Source organism: Notolepis coatsorum, assembly GCF_963971535.1.
Source record: "Notolepis coatsorum genome assembly, chromosome: 3".
NCBI lineage: Eukaryota > Metazoa > Chordata > Actinopteri > Aulopiformes > Paralepididae > Notolepis > Notolepis coatsorum.
The window spans coordinates 180,335,162-180,353,172 of NC_140167.1; the positions used below are offsets into that span (position 1 = coordinate 180,335,162).

The window sequence follows — 18,011 nt, forward strand, 5'->3', positions numbered from 1 at the left end:
CGAAGAATAGGCATAAAGTCAGTCAGTAGCATAAGTCAATGGGAATAGAATAATTCCTACGATGGGGTACTAGGCTAACGCCGCCTGGCGTAGAATGGCAATTATAGAGGGCAACGCTGGTACCGCTGGAGACAATGGGGTTCCTCCCAGAGTTGTAAGTTCTGGAGGAGAGAGGAATGTTCGGATACTCAGTCTGATCAATTGAAGAAGAAGGGGATTCACGTACAGAAGCCAGTCCTTGTAATCCAAAGCTCAGCATCAAAAGCAATAACTGTAATCCAATTGCCCAATAGCAATGATGATAGCCAGCTAGCCTCGGTCCATGAGGCCAGCCCGAATGTAGATCCTCACGGTGTTTAAATCCAAACGACAGTGGAGATTAACGATGCTCTGCTCCAGGTAGTACGTTCCACAATCAATATAATCCAACCAATACTGGTCTGCAATCGCCGCCGTCGGTTCTCCTGTGCACATGTCCAGTAGGTTCTCCGACTAGGCCTCCTCGTGTGCTGGTACCAATGTATTTAGTCCACGCGCACTGGCTAAGGTCCACTAGCTAAACGAACGAACTGCTGGGTAATGCTACACACAAACGAACTGCTGTTGGCACGATACACAATAATTAACGACTCTTTACTTCACATTAAGCTAAGTCGAACTTGACGTTACTGCATTAAATCTGACACTTTTACTATTCACTGCGCACGTGGTTCTCAACGCTCTGTTAGACGCACTGCTTCTCACTTCACTGTTTTACCGAACTCGCTGAACGTTGAACTTGCTGCACGAACAACTACTGTTCGCACCTGCCGCTGTATATATACTTAAGTGGCTATCTAGTGCCGAACCTCAGTTCTCGTCTCGAATCAATGCGCTGTCTCCGGGCATGTTGCCCGGACTCGCCTTTGAACCTGACTTTGGGGGCTTGCGGTCTGGCGCCGATGGCGTTATCCAATAAGGAAAGCGAATATTACTATGATTCAAACGCAGGCTTAAAGGGATATACCGTGTATATATAAATAATATACAAGGTATATAAAACAATAAATGTAGATTCTCAGCTTTAATCTGGCCCTTCACAACACTATGGAAGATATGATCGTTATCGGCCGATAATCAGTATAAATATGCGATCGGTGAATTCCGATAATGAGTCATATTCGCCGATCGCGGAAACCGATCAAGCGGAGAGCTCATGAATGAATGAATGAATGAATGAATGAATGAATGAATGAATTAATGAATGAATGAAAACTTTATTTAACAGATTGCAGAATGGGTACAATACAGTACGGCTCAATACATACAATTGTTAAGGGGGTGCAGACCTGAGAAAGACGTTTGTCTTGTTTCCATCAGGGTCCCCCATTTTCAATTCATATAGACATTTATGACATACACAACATACATGACATTTATGGCATAGGGACATATAGGTATTTAGTACTGATACATTTGTGACACAAACGGTATTCAAATATACAGTACTGTTACCCCTAGATCCTGACAGAGTATATACATATGATGGGGAGGGGACTGTACACTAGGAGGGGGTGGGTGGGTGGGAGAGAAATATACATACGTCGGGGAGGGAATATATACATGCGGTGGGGAGGAGACTGTCTATTAGGAGGTGGTGGGGGTTTTGGGCATTTACGGTGGCCAGTTTCGAATTGCAGGCTCCCGTAGGTGCTCTTTAAGGTTTTGAATGTGGGTAGTGATTCACATTCCTTTACAGCTTTGGGTAGGGCGTTCCACATTGTCACTCGCTGTCTGTCTCAGACACACAGGACCTGCAAACTGCCGCTCCTCCTCCTCCTCTTCCCTTGCCCCGCCCGCACCCGTGTAAAGTTTGTAAACACAGAGGACTCCTCTGCTCGAGTCTATAGTGCATTCGACCGTCAGCTAACGTTAGCTACCTAGCTATCGTTACTGTTTAAACAAAATTACGCAGTCAACTATTCACTTTTAGTAGGCATTGTCTAACGGTATGTAGCCGGCTAGCTACTGATAGCTCCTGATATCAACAAATGCTCCAGCAAGTCTAGTAGTGCATGTTGATACCTCCGTTAGCTCACGTTAGCTCACGTTAGTTCACTGTTCAAAACGAAATGTCCCATTGAACTAAATAGTTCACTGAGGCGTTGTCTTAACGTTATATAGCCGGCTAGCATAGCTACAGATAGCTCCTGATATCAATGTCTTATAACACTGATTCGATGCGTATTCGAGCTGAGGGCATGTTGTTGAATGTGATCAATAGGGTCCAGCTGCAGCTCCGGAGAATCCTGGCCATAGCTGGAGGCTACTCGAGTATAGGGTCCAGCTGCAGCTCCGGAGAATCCTGGCCGTAGCTGGAGGCTACTCGAGTACACACAGACAGTGGAGCTGTTTGCAGATAGCGAGCATTTTGACTTGTTGCGTGGTGGCGATGTCTCGCAGATAATACAAGTACAAGTCTAATTATATAATATATATATTTTATTAAAAAAAAAAGATTATATAAAATAATTCTTTATAATTTTTTTAATCAAAAACGATCGGTATCGGATCGGTATCGGCCGATATGGCTCACGACGATCGGTGATCGGTATCAGTGGCAAAAAACGTGATCGGGGCATCCCTAATATTGATGGACAGTAGCTATAGTATAACTATTATTCAATAGCGTTTAAATTATAATGCATTAAATAATTGTATAAGGATTTTTCCAAAGCAGCTTGACAATCAATATCCTTTGCGTCTAGTAGGCATGGGCCAATGTGTGATTTTGGTGGTATGTGCTATTTGCTATTTGTCCCTTAGTATGCACACTCACAGTATAATATGCATGTAATAAATAGTTTGTTTGGGGAGCTCCCGTAGCTCACCGCTAATCTAGGCGCTATTTCTGCATCGGGGAAAACCGCGCTCGTCACGGATCTGGGGTACACGAGTTCGATTCCCGGACCCGCCGTATTTTCTCAGAGTGTCTTCCCCTACTCTACATCCCATTTCAACCTGTTTCTGTCGGTCACGCTTGACCAGAAAAGCGATAAACGCTAAAAAATTAAGTAAAAAAAAAAAAAAAAAAAAGTTTGTTTATAAACTCTGTTACTTGAAACATGTTCACTGTGCTCCTAAATTTCTTTGTGTGCTCCTAATTTAAATTTTTATTTAGGAGCACATGTGCTCCCTGGGAAAAGGGTTAGCGTAGAGCCCTGTATAATAGTAATAATAATTACACATGGCGATATACTAAAAAGCTATTTCTAATTTCTGGCTGGTAAAAAATCTGCCTGGCTGGTAGTTTTTTTAATCTACCTGCCACCTTGGCTGGTAAGCCAAAAAGTTAATTTTGTTCCCTGTATATGAGTATAGCGAGCGCTCTGCTCTATTGGAACCCTATCCCATATACATCTAATACTGAATAAATTTCTTCACATGTACACACCCATCCGCCTGGCCACACCCACATCTGCTCCTCTACATAAGTGGGGACGTGGCCATACTAACAGCTCCTTCCCAAGTCTTTCACCACCGAAGGCGAAGACCACGGGTCCTCAGTGAGTCAGAGCAGAGCGCTCGCTATACTCATATAACTATGGTTATAGGATAACCGTATGTTATATTATCGTATAGCTTACGCTCTGCTCTATTGGAACACAGGAGCTGAGCAGAGCGGAAGCTCGACAAATGTACCCGCTGAGGCCCCCCACAACCTTCAGAACCGGGGAGGACCCGAGCCCCCGGACCCCCCTGGAGGGGGACGGGAGGAAATCGGATCCGACTGTGCGAAGAGGGTTTAGCGACTCAAACGCACAGGGTGAACAGACCGTGGGACTTACCTTCACAAAGAAGAACCCGCGACTACATAGGCGCACATCCCACATGCCACCAGGGAACAAACAGGAAGAAAGAAACCCCTGTTACAATCCCTAACAACACGGGGTCAAGGTCAAGAACCCAACCCCGTGGCAAGGCCGTAGCAGCGGAGCGCGAAGGAGGACCCAGCCTCAGGAAGGGTCAGGACCCCCCGGAAAAGGGGGCCTGGTGAGGCCAACGACGCCGCAGCATCGAGACCCCACCAGACGATCACTAGTGACACCACCCCCCACATCGCCAGCGTATCGGACAGGGCCCATCCAAGAGCAGGCCCTTCCCCCCTACAGCACGCCGCCCTGAAGCACTCAAAGAGGCTACACCCCCACAACACAGTGGGACCAGGCAGCGCACCGGGGAGACAACCCCCAAAGAGGTTGATCCCTCAATCCAGGCAACAGGTCAAAAGAACTCGACCTGTGCCTGGAGCACTGCGGACTAGACAGGCGCCTAAGGGGTCTGCTGAAAACAGCACCCCGGCGGAAGGGGCGTTCGGTATGCTGTGCACCATGTCGCAGCCTCCACGAAAAAACCCAGACCCCCTAGAGAGGCAGAGGCAGAGAAGGCTGACATGATTGGCAGACGTCATGAAAAGTGCAGGGGCACACTCGCAGGCAGACGGGGTCAAGCCCGGCCTAACCCAAGAGACCTACCAACACACCTGGAAACCAACCACCTCCCTATGTTTAGTTTAACAGGAGGCGGGTGTTCCTATAACCCCCCCAAGAAAAAAACTCCGAAACACAACTGCTGGTATACACCGGCTATACAGCAGTACAAGTGTTTCAGTTCTCAAGAAGGGGTTAACCCAGGCCAACAGGTCGACGAGAACGAGTCCGGACCTGGGCCCGGCGGACCGGGACGTACACAGGGATGCCAGAGGGGTACAAAGAACCACCTCGACAGCCCCCTCCCAGCCCCGCCAAGCAGGAGAAGAGAGGGGCGAAAAAGAATGGAGAAGGACCAGGCTCCTTTAGCACAGCGCAAGGTACAACACAATATGGACCAAGCAACAGTGAAGGATAACACGCAGTGACACAATCACGAACACCTCCATAACAACAAACCCTGCAACGCCCGGGCCAACCCGGAATTTCCCCCCCGAAAAAGCACAAGTCCTTCAGGGTACCAGAACAGCAGATCTGCGCCCCGGCGGACAACGGGTTAACTGACCTGGTTTGGCGCGACCAGAACCAGTGCCGTGTCCTAATCACGCCACCATCCCCAGTCCTAAGAGGAGGGTAAGTACTGTACGTGTGTCGATCTAAAACAACACAGAGGGCGCCACCAAGATGGTCAGAACATAAAAGCACCGCGCCCGGTGGCCCACCCCAAGGGCGTGAGACCCCTCCGCCAATGTTTTGATCTATTCCGTTATCTCCCCCCAGAGATGAACGAGAATTCGTCGAGACTAACCTAGTACACTGGCGCTCGGAAGAGACAAAACTCCATCCTAGTTGCTCCATAAAAAAACGCTGTTTCCATGATGAGCAACCAAGGTGCACCAGCCCATGCGTGGTTCCACACAGAAGCACCCAGGGCCAGCACTATGTACACGTCGAGACCCAAAACACATCAATGGTAATTCTAACAAGAACCCAGATAACGTTCCCTCCAAGCCGCCTGGGAGAGCGGCAGGAAGCTGGCCAAGAGACACAGATATGGGTCCCATATGACGCGTCCGAGGGAAACTGAGGATCACATGGAGGGGGCAAGAGCGCTCTTGTTTGATGCCCCAGTGGAGACGTATCATTCTCCCCCTCAGGGTGTGGCAGGGAGTGTTGCGTCTCCTTGGGGTCCCTTGTTCTCCGGTGTTGGGTTAGAACCTCCGACCCAGGGGTGCTCCAGTAGCACACCATGTTACCGCGCTGCGTCGCAGGACTCCGTGCTGCGTCACGGATCTGGTTGACTCCGAGTTCGATTCCCGGACTCGCCGTCATTTGCCGAATGTCTCCCCCTGCTCTCTCTCCCGTTTCACCCTACAACTGTCGGTCATGCTTGACCAGAAAAGCGATAAACGCTAAAAAATAAAGTTTAAAAAATAAATAAAAAGAACCTCCGACCCTGAGACAAGATGCCCAGCTATCGCCGCGTCGGATGGTGGCGCCCGACATGGCAGCCTCCCGTATGTGAGGGACGCGAGTGACATGGAGGGAAAACACCCCTGTTTAAAAAACCATACTCTATATAAAAGAGAGGAGACAAGGAACCCCCAGAGAGACCTCCCACGTGAGTAATAATTGAAAAGATATATGTAACATTGAGCTACGTGACCAAAAGCTCAATACATATGCAACAGAGCGCAGAGCAGAAAACAAAGTTCTCACGCACCGCATAACTCATCTTGACAATAACAGAGGTCCACAACATGGAGCCTGAAAAGAACTCACGGAAGTCTCACAACCAATAGAAACGCACCCAGTGACGTACTCTATGGCGGGGGGAATTCCGTGACCCACCTGCCCAAATATGGCGTGGGACCAGGGAACTCCCTCCCCCCCCCCTCTCCCTACCCTGTGACGCACTGACCCAACAGCATGACAGGAAGCCCGAAGGACAGGAGGTCCAACCCCCTGACCAATCAGAAAAAAATGGGAGGAGGGGTTTATCAGTTCACCCCCTCATGACCCCACACCCCGGATACGATGAAAACAACAAGCAGCGATGATACCCATGTACCTAGCATGCTACATGAAAAAGCGTATATCCACTAGGATAAGCTAAACCAAATGCACGCCAGCCACAGACGACAACTCGTTTGCGAACAGGGTTTATATACAAGGCTTTAGGCTCATGTGCGAAACACGTCACCCGTGTTTATGTCTAAAGAAAAACACAGACGTTTAAAGAGAGGGTCAAGACCTCGGTACAAGCTACATATATGAGCACTTCTGTAGGCAACACTCTAACCAAGTTGTGGACTCGATGCCATGTTTCCAACGTAACAGAATACACACAACCCCCTCAGATAAAAAAGGAAGACAAGTCTTTCGACCGAGTGCTAGCCACAGGCCTTGCCAAGCACACATATATATAGCGACCAGAACAATTGACAAGAAACTGTCCTACTCTCCTAAACAAACACACAACCCCACAGGTAGGTGAGGGTTTACACATCGTATCCCCAATATATAACAGTGAATAAACACACAGTTTGTAACAAAAAACAGTCCCCCACCAGGAGGGACCTTTTATTTAGTAACAAAATGATATGTTGAGGAGGGGAAGGGGACAGGGGTAAACGGGGAGAGTCACTAGCGGCGCCTGCCGCATGCAGCGCTGTGCTTGCCCCCGCGGGGAGCCGGCCCGGAGGGACGGTTCTGGGAAACCTGGTCACGTCGATCCCTACCGTCACCTCCGGGCGTGGTGCGGCTGGCTGCGGCGGACGAGGCACTCCCTCCACTCCTGGCCTTCTTCGATGAAGGCCCAGCAGCGGCGGCGGTGGTGGCGGAGGCAACGGTTGCGGTCCTCTGCCGGCGTTGTTTTCTTCGGCCATCACCAGTGGCATCGGGTCGGGGGAAATGGGGTTGGAGCACAGAGCGCTCCTCCTCCATCTCTCTGCAGGCAGCCGTCATTTGTTGCATGGCCGACCCGAACAGCCCAGCATCGGAGAGGGGGGCCGTGAGCAGGGGAATCCTCTTCTGTTCCGGCACCCACACCTGCTCCAGCCAAAGGTGGCGCTGGGATAGAGTGGCCAGGGCGCGCTCCTTCCCGGCGGCTATCGCCTGCAGCTGGGTAAGGTGCAGGATGGCTCCAGCCGCTTGGGCGTGAAAATATTGATGATGGTCATCCAATACCGACCCGCCCGCCATCATCCCGACATGTAGCGCGCTAGCTGTGCGATGTTAGACGTCGCAGCTAGGCTCTGAGTCGCGGCGATGTACGCCTGGTCACTCCAATTAGCCATCTGCCTAGCCGATTTCCCTTGGGGAACCGGCTTCCGCAACGGCTCCCACACCATTTCGGGACAAAGTATGGATGCCATCGGGCTATCAAGCCGAGGCACCCCGTCCTTTAGTCCCTGGACCAAACCCGCCACCCGCGTGACTGGCACGTAGGCGGGGGTAAGGCCAGTGATGCGGGAAATGACCTGTCCCTGTTTCACGTAGGCCTCCATTGACGGGAAGAATGGGCAGACAACGCCTGTCTCTCTCACAGGACGACGTTGCCAGAGATTACCTATCATGTCGTCAGGAACAGGTGCAGGCAGAGGCTGCAGCAACGCCACGCCATTAGCGGCTGCGGCCGCCGCCATGAGCTCGGGGAACAAGGCAAGCAATTCCCCTTGCGTACCTCCCTCCACGTCACTCGCGTCCCTCACGTACGGGAGGCTGCCATGTCGGGCGCCACCATCCGACGCGGCAGATAGCTGGGCATCTTGTCTCAGGGTCGGAGGTTCTAACCCAACACCGGAGAACAAGGGACCCCAAGGAGACGCAACACTCCCTGCCACACCCTGAGGGGGAGAATGATTTGTCTCCACTGGGGCATCAAACAAGAGCGCTCTTGCCCCCTCCATGTGATCCTCAGTTTCCATCGGGAACGGAGACAAGGCAAGAGTACTCTCGTCCGGCTCCAGCACAACCTCAAAGCCAGGCCGTTCACCCCTGCAGCTCGTCGCCCTATGACGGGAGCGAGCAGAGGCCAAGAGTCTGCGTCGCAAATCCCCAGCCACCAGAGGAGCTGTCGGCCTTTCGGCTGACTGTCCACTGGCGGGGGAACCAGGGCCGGAACTAGGCCATCTCACGGGAGACGGCGGCTCAACGGCCCCTCGGAGAGGCAGACTCACCACCGGGCGCCGCTCTGGCCTATCTGACTGCCACGACCGTGGAGTTAGAGCAGCCCCACGACACACGGCGGACGCGGCAATGGAGAAGCGCTGGTGAAGGGTGACGTTGTGAGCGCTCGAACCCCCCGCAGGTGCAGACATTATGACTTAGCTTTTCTCGTAAATTGGCGAGAGAGAAAAATAAGATACAATGTCCACATAGCTCCTTTCCAACAACAACAGTTGCTAACAAATATTACAGGTGAACTGGGGAAGCTGAAATGTTGGCTTGATACTAACAAACTCTCCTTAAATATAAGTAAGTCTAAATTTATTTTGTTTGGTAATAAAAAAATACATCTCAAGTAGAGATATGCATAGATAATGTTCAACTTGAAAGAGTAAATGAATATACTTTTTTGGGTGTCGTGATAGACCAAACCCTCAGCTGGAAAACTCATATTAACTATTTAAAGAAAAAAACAGCGCGTAGCTTAGGTATCTTAAGAAAAACCAGACACATATTAAATTTGAGATCATTATCCACAATTTATTGTACTCTTTTATTACCATATCTAACTTACTGTATAGAAACTTGGGGAAACACATACAAAACGAATCTGAATCCTATTATCATCTTACAGAAAAAGGCAATAAGGGTTGTGAACAATGTTAGTTATCTCCATCCTACAAACACACTGTTTTTTGAACTAAGGGCATTAAAGTTCCTCGACTTAGTTGACCTTAAAATATCAGAGATCGTTTTTAAAGCTAGAAGTTATCAACTGCCATGTAACTTACAAATATTGTTTAAAGAACGAGAGGTGACGTATAATTTAAGAAGAACACTCCATTTGAAACAGCCTAGAGCTCGAACCACACTTAAAAGTATGTCTGTGTCAGTTAAAGGAGTGAAACTCTGGAACAATATACCGGATGAAATAAAAAACAGCAGGAGTATTTTTAAGTTTAAAAATATGTTTAAAAACAGGGTTCTAGAATCTTATAGTCAAATGTAACCTACAATCTGTTTTTCTCTACCATGAAACTCTGGTATTGCAGATGAATTTTTGTTTTTCCTATGTTGGCTTATGTTCTTTTCAGGAAAGTTTTTTGTTGATTGTTGATTTTTTGTTTGTTTGTTTGTTTTATCTTGCAAACTTTAACTTTTTTTGTTCTTTTCTGGATCGGTTTTTGTTGATTTTTGATTGTTGATTTATTTTTTTGTTTGTTATATTTTGAAAACTTTAACTTTTTTGAATTAGTTTTTTGAATTAGGGGTAGGTTGCTCTATAAGCCTTCAGCTTCAAACCTATCCTTTTTGTTTGTTTATTTGTAAAAATGTTCGAAAAATTATTAATTAATTAATTAATTAAAAATGATTTGTTTGTTTATTTATTTGTATTTGTAAACATTCGAAATAAAATAATTCATTCATTCATTCATTCACTCATTCATTCATTCATTCATTCATTCATTCATTCATTCATTCATTCATTCATTCACGTAGCTCCTTTCCAACAACTATTTCGCAACTAAACTCAAGTGGTGTATACAGACACTTGTCGGTGGTGAAAATAGGGAAGGAGCTGTTAGTATGGCCACGTCCCCACTTATGTAGAGGAGCGGATGTGGGTGTGGCCAAGCGGATGGGTGTGTACATGTGAAGAAATTGATTCAGTATTAGATTGATATGGGATAGGGTTCCAATAGAGCAGAGCGTAAGCTATACGTTAATATAACTGAATAACATAATAACATAATAATAATGATGTTATTGAACTGAACAGAACTACACACAGGCTACAAACAGTGTAGTAACAAACTCAACACAACCGATTACTGTACCCCCTAATAGGCAAAAAAGATATTTGAATAGATATCACTATGAAACTTTCCCAGTTTGTTATGTATACATATAAACTAAGAAAATATATATTGCAAGTTTTCTGAATTGTATGTTTATATATGCAAATGAGGCACTTCCCCATTAAATATGTGCACATTTATGGATGCAATCAGGCAAAATTAAGTAAAATAAACAACTAAATGTGTGTTATTGACGTTTTATTGTCACTAGTTTCATAGAAGACATGTTTAGGAAGCAAAATATAACAACATCTAAAAATCAACCAAAAGATATTTGCCTATTCACCTGGGGCTGGGGGTGTCTCGCCTTAAAACAATTAAAAAGACAAAAAGAGTGTTTTCAAAACAGGAAAAACACCCAGGCTACTACTCCATGTCCCCCAGAAGACTAATTGCCATGGTACCCCCACCACACACCAGCAGGATGGAGCCTCAGATAGCGAAAAATAGGGGTGCTGTAAATCTGACCATCTTCAACAGGTATGCCGTTTGATTAATCCGTGCGCGTTCTTTACGTCGCTCCCGTCGGACCACTCGTCTCGACGTTCCCCGGGGTCTCGTGGGTGTCCATGCGCCCTTCCTTTCTGTTTAATGCAGATCCTCCCCCGTGCACCCCCCCTACCCTGGTGTGTTGCACCGGTCGGTCTATAGTTACTCTCGTCCAACACTCAGCCGGAGCGCAGTTGTAGCTGCAGGTCGTTCTGAGCGAGACATCGGCTGAGGAGACACTTGTGTATTGAAGCCCCAATAACCGAGTAGTGTGTGTTCCACGTTTCCGACAACTTGGGGAATAGAAACATCTCTCAAGGTAATGGATTTTTATTTTTTTTTTATTTTTTTACAACAATAGGCTTGGAGAGATACTTTTGGGTTAAGTTGCAAAAACAGGATGGGATGTATGTTAAATATTATCCTCCTATTGTGATTTAGTCATTAGTCAAATGGATGTAGTCTAACTTTGTCTTTGATTTACCATAGCATACTACGAGTAGTTTACTAGTACAAGCATAATTGTACGAATTAGACACTATCTGGCATACATTGGAATTGAAGTAATTCGATGATTGTTCGATTAAAACAAAATGTATCTTCAAAATCGATATTCATAATTATGCAGCCATGCTGTTCGTGCCGTCCGTTCTTTTTTATTTTCATGTAACAGGGTCAATCATTTGGAAACATCAGCCTCTGATTTCTCCTCTTTTGTTACAGTCTAACTTGCATCTTTCAGTTGCGTATTTGCTTGACAGCATGTTTATTCAGACCGTGCTTTATAGGGATATGATCGATACACCACACAACGGGGAGAAAACGTCGGGAGGTATTCGTTTTATTTATTTATTTATTATTAGAACCTGTAATCCATGCGTTTTGCACAAACAACAGCTTCGCTAACCGACGGTGACATATCCGTCAGTTCCAAAAGTTCATCATCTCCGAACTTTTCTGTCCGTCAAAACGCACAACACATCTGGCACAGACGGGGACGCGCCACCGGCTCTGTCCAACAAATGGACACTAGTCCTAATTGAACAATAATTAAAAACAGACGGACAGACAGTCACGGTGGATCAGTGTAGTCGGGCCCTTGTGCCGCTTCAGATTTACTTTCTGCTCACGTTCCATGAGGATCAGAGCACGTTGTGGGTTGCTGGCCTCTGTGCCACATTAACACTGTTTCAAACTTACTTGACTTCTGTCCCTGCATGGTTATTACAAATGGGGTGGGGGGGGGGGGGGGGGGGGGGGGGTAGGGGGCTGTGGACATGGACATCCGCACGGTTCTCTATAATAATAACAACTGCATAATAATTATTCTCTCGTCTATTTCTTCCCGTTAGTCTCTCGGTTTTGTGTGTTTTATGATGACAACTGGAAATGATATGCGAAATCAATCGCGATTGAAACATGAACTCTATGGTAAGGTTTATAAATATGACACGAAGTGAACCGTTCCTTTACTGATTACATTTATATGCCTAGTTATAGATGAACGTGTTCTGCTATCAATTTTCACTATCAAAACACTGGCTTTTACGCGCGGACTGTGCACTCGTTGCGCACAACATTCCGGACCGTTGGCATCAATTATTTTCACAAGCTTTATTTAAAGCCTCTTGAAATGGTCCTAATAATGCATAAAATAAAACAAACACATTCGGAAAGTCGTCCTTCATACTTGCTACAAGTTTGCCTTTTCTTCTCTTTATTCCCCCTGATATAGCCCAGCTAATTCCTTGATTCTGTATTCTGCTGAATATGGCCAGAAATATAATTTCAAAGTAATTTCGTTTGGCCAGACTAAAGGCTATCACACCGGGATAGAAAAAAAACATTCGAAAATAATGTATGGTTTGTAAAACAAATATTGTATTCCAAAATGTATTGTTGAGACGGGCAATACTCTTGTAGAACGACAGAGGGCAGTGTTGAGCAGTGCAGCACAGCCCCAGTAACACCTTGACAGGTGAACGGTTTCGTGCATCACGTGCTATGGGGTCGCTATCAGCTATATAGAGTCGATTGAATTATTGAATGGCACAATCAGTGGTCAATAATTCAATCGACTCTATATCCAGCTATAACTAGCAGGCTACTGTATACCTCCCTCAGATTATACAATGTAAAGCACTGTTGAGTTGACCCGCCAGGCTTTTGGTCTCTGTGGTTTCCCAGCTTGAAGGGCAATTTCACCCCTACTACCTCTAACCTGCTCTATGGTTTTGTTTTTTATTTAGAGGGTAAATTCCACCTGCGGTTTATTTATCTATTTCTACTGGTCTCCCATTCATTTGGCTGGAGTGTTTCGTTTCAATTTAAATTCCTAAATGGCCCTATTCACTCCACTAAGTACATTACAACAATTTATTAACTCGAATGCTATTTCCCAGTTCCACCGTGCAACAGTAGCTCGCTATGGGGCTTTCAGCCATGCTCCTTTTTTCATTTGCAGCATTTCATTGGGCTTTAATTAACCCAACACAAGTGTGTTATTTGTGTGTATAATCTTCTTAATATTGTTCTGCATAATTCTCAAAACAGACATAGCAGTCGTCTCAGAATGAGGATACATCTCTAGCGTGTCTAACCTCATCGGTTCAGCCTAGATAGGCTTTCTCTTAGACACACAACAAAAGAAATGTCTTGTCAATTCCGGGCAAACACGGTGCATATTTATGAGAGGGTTCAGTGACATTTTAAACACCATATCTGCCTCCCTCTCTTTATTGATATTCATATATTCATATAGGTTTGTCCTCCTCCGCATGCTTGTCATATGCACACTTTGCGCTTTTGTTCAGTCAAGAGCTGTTTTTAGAATCCTGGCCATGTCCTTTCAAATGTAAAGCAGGTTTTCATCTCTGATGAACTTATGAGGGCCCCTGATGGGACCTGCTGGGAAATGGGACCGGCAGAGGGAACAGATCTCTGAAACAAAACACTAGGTTCAGGACCCTCCTCATCCAGCCCTCCTCATCCAGCCCTCCCCTCTTCATCACTGTCTCGTTCCCCTCTCTCTCTCTCTCTCTCTCTCTCTCTCTCTCTCTCTCTCTCTCTCTCTCTCTCTCTCTCTCTCTCTCTCTCTCTCTCTCTCTCTCTCTCTCTCTCTCTCTCTCTCTCTCTCTCTCTCTCTCTGATGCCCCTGCAGCGATCGTGTCTGAGAGCACGCTGCAGCGGTGGTGGTGTTGGTGGTGGTGGTGGTGGTGTTGTTGCTGCGAGGCTCTGGTCAAATTGGCATTTGATATCAATATGAATTATTTCTTTTCATTAACAAGTATGACAGGTGTAGAGTAACGGGGTCCGTGGCTCCCTCATCAAACTTTTAATGGTGCATATTTAAGCTGTGTCATATTAATTATTTCTGTTGTTGGGGCATCAACTGAGAGGGGACATGTGGGATGAAAGTTTAATGGCGGCTGGGAACTTGATCTGACCGCGTCGCGACGGCCACCCGTCGTCAAATATTACCTTCAGGGGAACATATAGGCCATGTTCGAAATGCTTCCGACCTTCTCTAGTGTGTGTGTGTGTGTGTGTGTGTGTGTGTGTGTGTGTGTGTGTGTGTGTGTGTGTCTGTCTGTCTGTCTGTCTGTCTGTCTGTCTGTCTGTCTGTCTGTCTGTCTGTCTGTCTGTCTGTCTGTCTGTCTATCTGTCTGTCTGTCTGTCTGTCTGTCTGTCTGTCTGTCTATCTGTCTGTCTGTCTGTCTGTCTGTCTGTCTGTCTATCTGTCTGTCTGTCTGTATGTCTGCCTGTCTGTCTGTCTGTCTGTCTGTCTGTCTGTCTGTCTGTGTGAATAATTTTTCTCAGTGGTGGAAGAAGTACACGTTTCCTTTACTTAAGTATAAATACCCAGATAAATGAGTACTCTGGTAAAAGTAAAAATACTCAAATTCCACTTAAATAAAAGTAGAGAAGTATTTGCTATTGAATGTACTTGAGTATCTAAAGTAAAAGTATGCATTCTATATGACGTTTGTGTATTCCAGTGCTTGGGAGCCTTCAATCCTCGATCCATTGACCTCTAAAGGTTATGTTAAAGTGGTATGTGGTCCAGTTATGCTGCTCTGACTAAAGGTTATGTTAAAGTGGTATGTGGTTCAGTTATGCTGATCTGATTAAAGGTTATGTTAAAGTGGTATGTGGTTCAGCTATGCTGCTCTGATTAAAGGTTATGTTAAAGTGGTATGTGGTTCAGCTATGCTGCTCTGATTAAAGGTTATGTTAAAGTGGTATGTGGTTCAGCTATGCTGCTCTGATTAAAGGTTATGTTAAAGTGGTATGTGGTCCAGTTATGCTGCTCTGATTAAAGGTTATGTTAAAGTGGTATGTGGTCCAGTTATGCTGCTCTGATTAAAGGTTATGTTAAAGTGGTATGTGGTCCAGTTATGCTGCTCTGATTAAAGGTTATGTTAAAGTGGTATGTGGTCCAGTTATGCTGCTCTGATTAAAGGTTATGTTAAAGTGGTATGTGGTCCAGTTATGCTGCTCTGATTAAAGGTTATGTTAAAGTGGTATGTGGTCCAGTTATGCTGCTCTGATTAAAGGTTATGTTAAAGTGGTATGTGGTCCAGTTATGCTGCTCTGATTACGTCCTCTTGAAGTTGACAGGATTCAAATGTGAAAGTACATAATCTTCATACATTTTTACCATGTTTTCTATGCAAAATCCTTTTCTTCAAAGTAACTAGTAACTGATGGGTTCAGATAAATGTAGTACAGTAAAAGTATAAAGTTCCCTAAAATGAAAATACTCACATAAAGTAGAAGTAGCTGGAAATTGTACTTAATTACAGTACTTGAGTAAAAATACTTAGTTTCCACCACTGTGCACAAGCACATGTGTATGAGTGTGTGCATGAGTGTATGCATAATGTATGTGTGTGCATGTGTGTGTGTGTGTACTGTATGTGTATGTACAGTATGTATGTAACTATGTAGGTGTGTGTGTGTGTGTGTGTGTGTGTGTGTGTGTGTGTGTGTGTGTGTGTGTGTGTGTGTGTGTGTGTGTGTGTGTGAAGAGATAACATGGCAGGTATTGAACTGGAGAGACGACACAGTCAGTGGGGCTACATATATAAGCTTAAACGCATTTAGACCTGTAATACTGCTTACACACCTGCTGCAGGGCTACATATATATAGATAGATGTCTTCAAATCGAGGCTCAAAACTCACTTCTACCTACTAGCCTTTCCCGTTCACTGACTCATGCCCTGTTTTTCTATGTGTTATGTGTGCCCTCCCATAAAACGGAGTGTGATTGTTGTCTATATGTATCTTGTGTATCTACCCTCTGTACAGCACTTTGGTTGACACGCGTCATGTGAAATGTGCTATATAAATAAATCTGATTGATTGATTGATTGATTGACACACCTGCTGCAGGGCTACATATATAAGCTTAAAATCCTTCAGACCTTTAACACTGCTCACACACCTGCTGCAGGGCTACATATACAACCTTAAAATCTTTCAGACCTTTAACACTGCTCACAAGCCTGCTGCAGAACTAGTACACATACAAGCACAAATTAATGAACCATGAATGTCCGCTGCAGGCAAACTTGTTGTTGTGGTTTTTGTATATATAATTAACATTTAGTTAATTTTATGATATTTAACTGGTTGTCAATGTTGCTTGTGCCATGACCACAAACTACTGGTTCGTGTTTTTACTCTTCAGTAAAAGTAATGGATCAGATTCACAATCAGTATCGGCCAATCCTTCAGTTTTCGCACTTGGAATTGGAATCAACTCAGAAGTGATATCTTGAAAAGGCACCCCGCTCCGCCTCAGTCTGCTGGAAGGCATCGTCTGACCAGTGACCCGTGTTCCTGGCTGTGGTTTGTTTGTTCTCATGAGCTTAGTCCAGGCCGCATGAGAGTGTAGGTAGAGGGATTTATATTTTAAAATTGGGTTTTAGTGGGATTCACAGGATAATCAGGTCACAGCATAGTGCTGTGAAAAAACTATCCAAAACAATGCAACTTTTTAGAAGTGTCCGTTGCCCTTAGAGTAGCATGTGTTTGTGTGTGTGTGTGTGTGTGTGTACGCGTGCGCGTGTGTGTGTGTGTGTGTGTGTGTGTGTGTGTGTGTGTGTGCGTGTGACAAAAGAAAAGGAGAATGAGGAGATGTTATCTTAAACTGGTGCTTTATATTCAGAACACAAATAGCAGACACAGCAGAGTTCATCCATTTCTGTCGGTTGTGTGCTGTAAATATAATGGCACATTTAAGAAATAATAGCTCGAGGCATGTATAGTGACTTGTTGTGGTGCCTCGTGCCTCCTTAACCTACCGCCATATTTGTATCCGGTGAACAAATCGTCGCCGGTTTGTCACCCTAATTGTATTTACGTCGTCCCGCAGCACAGATCGCTCCTGGGATATTTCACAACTCGTGTGGGGGAAGCTGAAAATGAGTTTTTTGTGTTTGGTGGCGGTGTCACCCTGATCAGCTTGACCACTATACTCTTAACCCTTTGTCGAGCAGGAACGTTGACTTGTTCTGGACCTATTGTTGATGGACAACATGTCATTACGGCGAGCAGACAGTCTCGGGTCGGGCCTCTGGGGAGAGGGAGGAGACGGGGTTTGGAGACCCGGCGCTCCCCGCGTGGGCGGCTGGCTGGCTGCCTCGGGTTCAGCCAGCCGCTGGATGTGAATGAATAATTCCGCGATGTCCGTCTGGACCGTTCAGGGCCCTGCGGAGCTTCTCATTGTTTCTGAACGCAGAGTGGGTCTGGCACGGCCTCCGCGGTGTCTGTCTGTCTGTAACCCGGTCTCTCGCCGGTGGAAACCGGACACGGCCGCAGCGCCGCTCACTGTCTGCACGCCTCTCTAATTAACGCTTAATGCGACCCGACGGGCCCGATGTGTCTGGAACCTTATCGTCGGTATCCTCCTAGTCGTCGGTTGGTTTCCCCCCCCCCCCTTTCCTGTAACGTGTGAATGAGGGGGACGGAAGGCAATTTGCAGCCTGGAAACCCAAAGTATTATTTCTGTCGAGTGT

The 18,011-nt window shown here is 46.0% G+C and overlaps 1 protein-coding gene across 1 annotated transcript in view; it reads left to right on the forward strand.

Moving 5' to 3' along the window:
• Positions 1-11,171: 11,171 nt before the first annotated feature.
• LOC311226084 (semaphorin-5A-like) overlaps positions 11,172-18,011 on the forward strand; it is a gene marked incomplete at its 3' end in the record, with an annotated part of 248,278 nt that continues 241,438 nt past the window's right edge. Inside the window, exon 1 of the mRNA XM_084311460.1 lies at positions 11,172-11,306. The remainder of the gene's footprint in view (positions 11,307-18,011) is intronic.